The sequence below is a fragment of the Cheilinus undulatus genome, linkage group 15 (assembly GCF_018320785.1).
Source record: "Cheilinus undulatus linkage group 15, ASM1832078v1, whole genome shotgun sequence".
Classification (NCBI taxonomy): Eukaryota; Metazoa; Chordata; class Actinopteri; order Labriformes; family Labridae; genus Cheilinus; species Cheilinus undulatus.
The window spans coordinates 10,702,331-10,712,424 of NC_054879.1; the positions used below are offsets into that span (position 1 = coordinate 10,702,331).

The following is a 10,094-nucleotide window of genomic DNA, read 5'->3' on the forward strand; positions in this document are numbered from 1 at the left end:
GGCTTCCACATGTCAGACTTAAAAGTTGCTGGATCCTCCGCAATCTCAAACACTTTGTTGCCCCTTTTCTTTGGTTTAGGCAGGCTGGACGCATCAATAGTGTATTGCTGCGCCCCACTTTGTCATTCCGTTCTTCCTACCATTGTAGTGCTGTTGATCAAGCAGAGTGCAAAGGATGATGCATACACTAAGGCTGATGGTAACTGTAGTTCTCACTTCCATCCTTGCATCTCCACAAAAATAAAAAAAATCAAACACACTTTATGCCCTGAAGATCGATTGTTGGGTTGATTGTTCGAAACCGTCTAATGTCCCAGATGGTGGTGAGATACCTCTGTTATCGGCTACTCTATAGGGCACACACATTTTCTTATTTTCTGATGACCTGATCCTTTAATAATCGCCATTTAACTCACCAATCTTCTCATTAATTATTGAGCCATCTGAGCAGCACAGCAGAGAAAACAATAAAAATGTTAGCTTACCTGTTTATTTGGCAAAACAGCCCACTAGAGATCCCTAGACCTCCATTCTTTCCTTCTTTACATAATGCTGCTAGTGGGCCTTAGTCTTACTTTTCCATGCTGTTTTTAACAATAGCATCTATTTTTACTCTTATCTTCTTCCGTCTTGGTGTACAAAAGCCAACTGCAGACAATAACAACTTAGCTTGTGTTGCATGCACACAACTTCTATAACCTCCAAGTGACAAGTGAAATCCCGTTCCAGCAGTAAATATTAAGTATTCGTCTGGCTTTAGAGAAACTGTTGGACATGTACAAGGTCATACAAGTAATCAACTAAAAACTGCATCTAACACTGGAGTAGTCTTTTTTCATTTATGACATTTAAGTTCAAAAATATAACATATACTTTAACTATTAACATGTCTCTCATTTTAGAATTAAACCCAAAAATATCAGGACATAGCACAAAGGCCAGCATCCTAAAGATCAATGTGACATAATTTAATTGTTGTTTTCCTCCGCTAACAAATGAAGCTGAAACAAACTAAACTCCCTCATTAAAATAACAGAAAATAAGCAGTTTAGAAGCCAGAGCAAAAGGTTTGTTACCATTATTGCTAGAAAATGGGTTCATTAACCAACCACAAAACATCTCCAAAATTATTTCTGCTGAGTTTTACATTAATTACTTAAGTTTTAAAACTTTAGCCTTAACTTTAGATCATTAATTTGTTGTCTATTTTAATAGCCTGCAGAAAACATCAGAGGCACTTTTTGTTTCTGTTTAACATTTTCTGAAATGAGTTTTTTTCTTACAATAACTCTTCAGAAAAACATGAAACTACTGCTGGATGGTGAGGGAAAATATCCAGCTGAACCCTGTAGTTCACATGAAGCACCAACAGAGGGCAGTACTCTCCCACTAAAGAACGCTGTCTCTGCAGCCACTGTGCATGACTGTATAAGTGAGTCTTCATTGTACAGGGTGTGGCTGTGAAAACCACTCAGAGTGCTGTTTGCTGACAGTGATTAAGGGGCATTTACAGCACAAATCTGATATTACACTATCCAAACATTAATATATTTATCTCTTTTACAGGAAATCAACTCCTCTCCTCCCCTGGAGTTTGTCAACAACTCAACTGCACAATGTAAACAACATCACTGATTCACAGCTTTTATATAAAAAGAGCCACTGATGCTTTTGCTTTATGCAGTATGATTATGTAAGTGTTCACTCTTATTTTAAATCACTTTTTTCTCTCTCTAACAGATCAGCTGAACTTTCTGACTTCTACAAATAATTTGATATTATACGCTTCTGCTGGCCAGGTGCAGCCAAGTAAGTGGTCTCATTAAATTCAATTTATCTCAGCACAGACAGTAATAGCAGCAATGCTTATCCTCAAGTCAGAAAATTCCATCTTTTTAAAAAGGCCTCTGTACAATCAGGCATATTTTTGTCTATTATGTAGATTTAAAGAAAGAAAGTAAAGAAAGTTTTGGCCTCAAACATGCAAAAGCTGATAAAACTTTATAACGATTCAGTAATATATAAATTCATGGCGCATGGGACCATTAAAAAGATAGTAAAGCATAACAATTTATAATAAAAAGATATCTACAAAAGTCATCATCAATTTATCAGATGCAACAGACTGATGAATACGGTTTATCATTTTTTTTTTCTTTGCAAAATGACCTGTAGATGACCTAGGTTGGTCACTTTTAAGTCTCTTGTGTATTACTCATGATCAACAGACTTGACAGTGGTCATTCTCTAACCAGTTGAAAGCTTAAGGTCACACAGTGACATGGGTATCCATTCATTCTTGCTATTTGTTTTAACAGGTTGTTATTAACCTTCAAAGACACTATGACCCACTGTGACATCCAACCCTATCATTGGGTTGGGTGTTAAAGTGTATGGGTTGGTTGTCCTTATACAAACCTGCAGCCTGAATGTGCTACAATGTGAAATAGAGGGTTTGATTGATTGGGAATGATGACAGAAATTCTCAGATTAATTGCAATTTTAAAAATTTTATAATTTGAAACCCTGCATCAGGAGGGACACAAAAACATTAGCCTTAATTTTTCCACGAATAACAGGTTTACTGTTTCGTTAGAGCATTGTCTATTATCAGCATGCAACATACACACATCATTCTTTTTGTGGATGTCTTTGCTCAGCAGTAAGTTTAAACCTAAAGGGAGCTGCAAGATAACATTAATATTACGCTTCTGATGCCACATGCAGCCAGCCTGTGTGTTAGCTGCGACGCCTGTATGTTAAAAATAGACACAGTGATAAAAAGGGGGAAAAGTCACCATGCACAATTAAAAAAGGAACAGCTAATGACTGTTTGCTGTGTGAACGTCCAAGAAAAGCTTTGGCAAAAACTACTCTTAAAATAACTGAATTTTCTTCCTATTTGTAAAGTGGAAGTCCACACATGCTGCTTCACTGCAGCCTTCTTTCACCAAGACTCAGCCCAGGGATTTAGCTGCAGACAGCTAAACATGAACGTACAGAATGACGTCCTCAAACACCCTCTGCTAAGACTGACCTCCAGCATCCCTGCTGTTACGTTCCCATGTTTTCATATCTTCCTCCTCTGATCTGTTCAGGTGTGCGGACCAGACGTTCAGTCTCCCTATTCTGCTGGAAGGCTGCCAGCCACAGGTCACATGACCTGGAAGAAAAAACCAAGGAGACTTTTTGGATCCCTCTTCGGTCAGACATCCCTTCTGTTATTCTTATTTGTATAAACTATTATAAAATGTAGAGATCTTGCAAAAACATACTTTAAGAGTAAGAAAAACTGTGCATTATAAAAGCAATTACATTACTTCAATATGCAGACTTAACATTTAAAAGTGCTTATTTGACATAAAATAACCTGATAAATACAACCTTAAAAAAGCCATCTCTTATTCTGTGTAAAAAATCTCTTTTGACATCTTTTATCTCCGTCTGGGCTTTAGCGTGGGCTGGCTCTCAACCTGAAGGGAAGTCCAAAGGCTGATGAACTGACCTCTGTTGCTCTGGTGTCCTATATGCCCTGAGACAACAACCAGCGCTAACCTGGTGAGTAATGATGCCATTTGATCTGTCGATAGTAAACTGATGGATTCACACACTTCCATTACAGTACATTAAGTTTCAGGACTCAGGTGCCCTTACTTGAACTCTGATGATGGTTGATGTGGGCTGTGCCAGTGCCTGGAGACTTGCCTTGGAGTCAGTTTAGCCAGAAAGCAAAGCTAAATGTCACACATTGTCACACTGTGGAAAACTAAAAATAGAAAGGATGTTTGTTGTTTATGTTTGCAAAATGAATCATCAAATGGCTGCTCATTATTTCCATATTATCCTATGTCTTTTTTATTCTGCTTTTCAAGCCTGTGTTAATATCTAGTCTGCTACGTTTGATAACAAGGCATATTCTTTATTATTCCAAACACTCTCTGTTCCCCTAGCTCAACTATTCTTTTGCTTTTTTGTTTTTAAAGGTGTATTTCTGGATTTTTATGCTTTTATTCAGAGAAGAGGACAGTGGGTAGTTGGAAAGCAGGATGAGAGAGTGGGGGAGGGACATGCAGGAAAGTAGCTGCAAATGTTAATTTTTAGACTTAAAGTATTTTGACAAAGGATTTAATGAGTGTGAGTCACACAAGCTGACACAATAGCAAAGGGAAAAGAAATACATCAGCCAATACCTGTAAAAACAATAATGAGAAATGGAAACAAAGAAAACACAGCTAAAACAGAAGCTGTATAATATAGTTTAAGAACAAAAATAAAAGTTATAGTTAAGTGCTGCATTTAAAAAAAATGTTTGTTCCAGATGTGAAAACCTGATGAGAATTTCTCCATTTTTTGGATCTGAATCTGGGTACAGAAATCACACCTGAGCGCCTGAGAGCTCTGGATAATTCATAGCTTACTCTAACAAGTTGGTGAAGTTTTTTTTAGCCTAAGGCCGGCCACACATTAGATGATTTTTAAATTTGAAACGATTTTAAAAACGTGGGAGACCACAGACATAGGGACAATTTCAAACAATTTTTCATCTTTAATCGTGTGAATGCACACACTAGACAAGTCAATCGGACTGTCAGATCACTGGAGACCACACACCTGCTGACCTGCCAATGACCTGATGTGATCACGTGACTTCAGAAAAAAAACAAACGGATGCCGGTCGATATTTCCTCTTGTTGTCCCTCCACAACAGGCTGTCCTGGCATGCATTACAGGTGCAGCAAAAATCCTTAAACAAGGGAAAGACTCAGGATGAAATCCTGGCTGGAATGACGGTAAAACTGTGTTTAAGCCTGTGAACGGTGAAAGTATGTATGATCTGGCTGATGACGCCACTCTGTCTGCTCGCTCTCATTGGTTGTTGTGGGTACTCCGTCAGAGGCACTATGACCTAGAATTGTAAACATCAAACGTGTTTAATATTTAAGATTCGGGGTCTGGCAAGCTACGACGCAATTTGGTGCAGTAAAATAATCGTGTTGACACCACACCATGCAGAGTATTAAGACAGGCGGCACTCAGGATACATACCCACAATTGTCAGGGAAGGCAAATCTTGCCTCATATTGGGCTTAAAATCCTGTAGCGTGTGGCCGACCTAAGCCATTCAGAGCTTTATAAAACAACAGTTTAGTCAAGACCATTTCATCAAGAAGCACACTTATTTTGCATTTAAAAACATCTTTTCTTTTTCAAGTACTTATTAATTTGCACTTATTGCAGTTGTTTATATTTGGCAGTGTGGCTGTTATGGGATCCCCCTGCCCTTCCACAATTCTACTTGGAAAGCATGGATCAGGAAAAGCACACATTCCTTCCCTCCCTGTGCGTTCAAGGAAAGCCTGAAATAAGGAGGGAAGCAGCAAAAAGCCAAGAACACAGCTGGCATCAGTGACAACACAACAGTGATTGAGTCAGATGCGGAACAAAGGAGGAGTTGGGGTGGAGGAGGGTTGCAAATACAGCTTGCAGAGGAAGAAGCAAAGACAGTAGCAGAGTTAATTTTGACAGCCATTTTTAATTTTAGTCTCAGTCTTAGTCTTTAGATTAAATGCTTTTAAGTTTAGTCTAGTTTTAGTCCATAAAAAGACCTGACATTTTAGTCTTTACTTTCAGTCCAAACATTCATTCTTATGCCTAAATCTGGTACAAGATCATGGTAGTGTGTTCTATGCACTCTGCCAAACCTGGGGTCCCTGCTTTCCACAGCTGAGAGGCAGAGGAGATAGAGATGTATTGTATTTTGACAGACTAACCCACAGTGGAGAAATATCATGGATTTTGAATGTCCGACAAAAATTAAATTACATTTTAGTCTAGTTTTAGTCATCTTGATGAAAACTAAACTTACTTTTAGTCAGTTTTAGTTGTCAAAGATCTATTTTTGGCTAGTCATAGTCTAGTCTCTCTCATGGAAAAACATTTTTAGTCATAGTTTTAGTCAACGAAATTAACACTGGAGAGTAGGTAGGCTAGAGCAGCATTAAAAAGGCAGCACGAGTGAAATTAGCCAATTGCATGCTTGGAAGGGAATCGGCTGTCAGCTGATGAGGGTTTGCTTGAGATCAGCTGATCTTATTTATAAGGCAGCACTTGACTCCATGGCCTGCCTGAACTTACACTATGCTCAGTGAGGTATATCTATTCTCTGACAGACAGGAATTCAGGACTGAGGGCGCATGTTGATGAAAATGTGCAATGTTGTCGTAAGCTGTTGTGTTTCAAAGTTATTTGTATAGAAGAACAGGTCATTTTTTTATCATGTTACACAGTGTTTCTGATAAACTGCTGTAATTTCAAACCCCAGACTGTAGGTCATAACGGTAAATGGTGCATATCTGTACTGAAACAGCACTTCTCTGGTCTTTTGATCAGTCAAAATTGTTTCACACGACATGTTAGGGATTCATGCTATTGCCCCTTTGGCAATGTCCAATATATCAACTCATTTTAATAAAAATACAGATTAACTGCAGCATAATCCATACTACAACTGACACAAATCTTAAATCAGTTATGATATTGATAGTGGCGTACAGATAGTGTTAATGTAATTGAGTCAGTCTCAGTTAAGCTCTCTCTTTCTCTGATAATTGGCAGCATCACAGGCAAACCATTATATCCTGATGTGAATAGTATTGCACAGTTAAACTGTAGTTTGAAGTGCACGTATGCTGTCAGTGTAGCCTCAATGCGTCATCTGAAGGCTAAAATCATCAATACAGCAAGAGGGAAGAAAGAAAAAGTACACTTTTATGTTTTTTCTGCATGGACATGTTGATCAGTCTGTCAGCCTGCTTGAATTCAAATCCTTTGAGCACGTCTGTACGTGCCTGCATATACACATGCACGTGTGTTTCGGCTATTAAACACTTGCAGCAAAGCTTTATAGATTGATCCTCAGAAAAAATATCTACCCTGGCTCCCTCTACAGAGCCCTGCTGTGGACTGATAGGACTAAGTCAGCAGATACTGGCATCCTTTCATAACACTGAGGGGAAGAACTGTGCTTCTGCTGCCCCTGGCTATAATACAGAGTCTGTATTATACACCTTACAGACGGATTTACAAGACTATTAGCACACAGGAGATTTCAAACACATTTGAGGGTAAAGCTCAGGCAAGTTTTCTTTGTAAACCCCAGACTTGTTAGCTGTACTGAAAATGAAAAAAGCTTGCACTCTAGCAACACATCCCAAACATTTCAGTCTACTGATAGAACTGTTCATTGTCTCAAATTAGTTTGTTTTAAAATATAATCAATCTGGCTTGAGTAACTCAAATTTGTGCCATAAAATTTTTGGGAAATTTATGTTTTGACCACTTCTTTTGTTGTATCTCACGTTTCCTTTGGGTTAGGCAGTAGATTGTAGAAGTATTGTCACAACCTTTAAGCTTGCATGTATGCAGCCTGGGTATGCTGAAGGTGGCAATGCTGCTTGGTCTTAAACGGCCATCTGCTAGTGTAGGTGAGGTCATTTTCTGAGTGTTGGTATTGTGGGTGGTAAGAGCTAGCATAGAGGGGGTGGCTCTGGTATGCCAAATTCACTGTCCAGCCTCTGTGAGGTGTAGTAGGACTAATTGGACGAAATAGGGAGGTGAAGGGAGGTTCCCACTTGACAACCCCAGTGACATCCTGGCTCTTGATATCCTCCGTCTAAATAATTGGGTTTGGGAGGCCCTAAAACGCCACATAGTGTTGGCATTATCATTACATGGAGCTCACAGGTACTGAATGTGTGTCTGTTGCATCACTGTTGACTAAGGGCCATGATGGAGAGTACTTAACTTATCAGGGGGCAAAAATGGCGTATAGTCTGGGATAAAGATGTGTCCACTTGGTGCATATGTTGCATTAGGACACAAGGTTCTGGTGTTTACTTTAAAATAAGAGTGAGAAATTCTTCACCTTTTGGTAGTCAACCAGGTAATGGTTTATTTATTGTTAATGGTTATGGTAGGAGCTCTCTGCCAATTAGACACAACATTGTGACTGAACAACAATATGTAATACAGACATGGTTTAATGAGTTCACTTGCGTGGTTGTCAAGCAAAACACAGGGAATGACAGTACTTGACTGTGTGGTAGGGGTCAGGTGAGATGATTTACAGCAGGGATGCACCATTTTTTTTCAGTACCAATAAATTATAGGCTGAAATTGCAGATACGTATGTTATATTCCTGTGATGAAATGGCTGTAGTCATACGAAGAAAATCTTGGTTTGTCTGAAACTACAGCCACACACTGACCAAGATTTTGGCCATTGGGTCATTTATGAGCATATATCAGACCACATACAGCCGTTTTTTTAATAGGAAGAAGGGAAAAGATCGCTTGTCGGGACTAAATGACCAGGAGACATAGTCTTCTTCTCTCTTCTGCTCTCTCTGTGTCTGTGACAGACACTAACGCTCAACATTTTAATCCAATGATAAACAGATAATACCATGTATTAAAAGACCATGGGAGTTGAGGCTCTGAGGGAGGGCATGACAGAGACACTCTCAGAGCTACTTTGACACAAACAGCTTTGTGTCGAGTTTCAGATATGTTGTTTCCAAGTTACAGCGAACTGCTGTGAAACAATCTGGATATAACAGGTTCTGCGTCACTTTGTGTGTCCCCCTCTGCCTGTATTGCCCTGCACTGCATTGCTCTTCTCTGTCTCCTGCTGCCCTTCTCTCATTCAGTCAGCTGCACGCTCCGCCATTTCATTTTTGAATGCACATGTGTGCAACCAACTGACGAACAGCAACCTTGGTTGGATGAGAGTATATCCACCAACCATTTGACTGAAAGGTGTCAGCCTAGATAAAATCCATGATGATAAAGGTGTATGTCTACTTCCTCACAAAACTACACATTCCAAAACAGTAGGTGATGTTGTGGTATGTGAACTGCCATTAAGCTCAGACAAAAAGAAAAGGACGCCTCAGCTGTGCAGCTGAAGAAGACTAAACATAGCATTACTGCTGTGGGAGTTAGAGGTGGATGACACAAATGTGTTTGTAAAGCATGCTCCACAAAATATTCCAAATAGGGGTAGACCAATCATTGGCATGGTTGATTACTGATGCCAATATCTGGCATTTAGCCGATTATCAGCATTGTATCTACTGACATCCACCAAAATCAATTAATTCTAAGGTGTGCTAGTTCAGCTTCACTGCAAGGGATGTCTTTAACTTTGGTTTTGTTTTCACTCTCTACAGTCAGCTAATGCTTGCCCACAACACTATCTGACTGGCCTGATGTCACACAAGGACTAGCCAATCAACATTGAGACCTGCATGGAAGAGATGCCACACACAGGGTGTGTGTGGCACCTCTCTCTGTTTCTTGTTGCTACAGTTTTACTCTGTGCCGTTTCTCATGTTGACAGAATTAGTGCGAAATTGTGTTGCAATGCTAATGCATTAGCGCCAGAGACAACCAAAAGGCAAAGCATTAACAAAAGAAAACTGTCTGACAGTCTCCTGATCCAGCCATTATTTCTTAGCTGTATCCCTGCCTGCGAGAGGAAAGCTTTACTTTTATTTTTTACCTACCCTAAAGGAAAAGATCAGCAAACATAAGTAAAAATGGGCAAGGTGTCCCCTTTTGTCGATAGATGGTGTCACCCCTCACAGGAGATTCAATGTCTAGTAAGCCTTTTGATCTTTTACTATTCAAACAAATTACAACAGAGGACGAAGGCTTTACTCAGAAAACACCACTATCGAGAGCATAGCTGGATGTCTGTTGGGACTGAGGGCTTGTAGACTTTTATTCCAAACAAGAATAAATCTGATTGATGATGGGATTAGTATGAAGCAATTCTACAAAGTGCACACAGGAAACCACAACATCACTGTATGATATTTGTTGTAACAAAATAAACCAGCACTCATCCACATTCAGCCAAAGATGGTCTTATAGGACACACTCATTCTAAGCAATTTCATGCTTCACTTTGATACACCTGCGCACATTGTAACCTGAAATGGCCTGTGTGACGCTATTGAGAGGGTCTACTTGAATCTCTGGGGAATAAATGGCATAGAGAGTGACACAGAAAAAGTTTTGAGGACATGTTA

The 10,094-nt window shown here is 39.4% G+C and overlaps 1 protein-coding gene across 1 annotated transcript in view; it reads left to right on the forward strand.

The window, feature by feature from the left end:
• Positions 1 to 10,094, forward strand: part of pcbp3 (poly(rC) binding protein 3) — a 129,452-nt gene that overhangs the window by 45,004 nt on the left and 74,354 nt on the right. Inside the window, exons 3-6 of the mRNA XM_041807223.1 lie at positions 1,567 to 1,618; positions 1,741 to 1,809; positions 3,099 to 3,204; positions 3,456 to 3,558. The gene's annotated coding sequence lies outside the window, so the exon portion shown is untranslated. The remainder of the gene's footprint in view (positions 1 to 1,566; positions 1,619 to 1,740; positions 1,810 to 3,098; positions 3,205 to 3,455; positions 3,559 to 10,094) is intronic.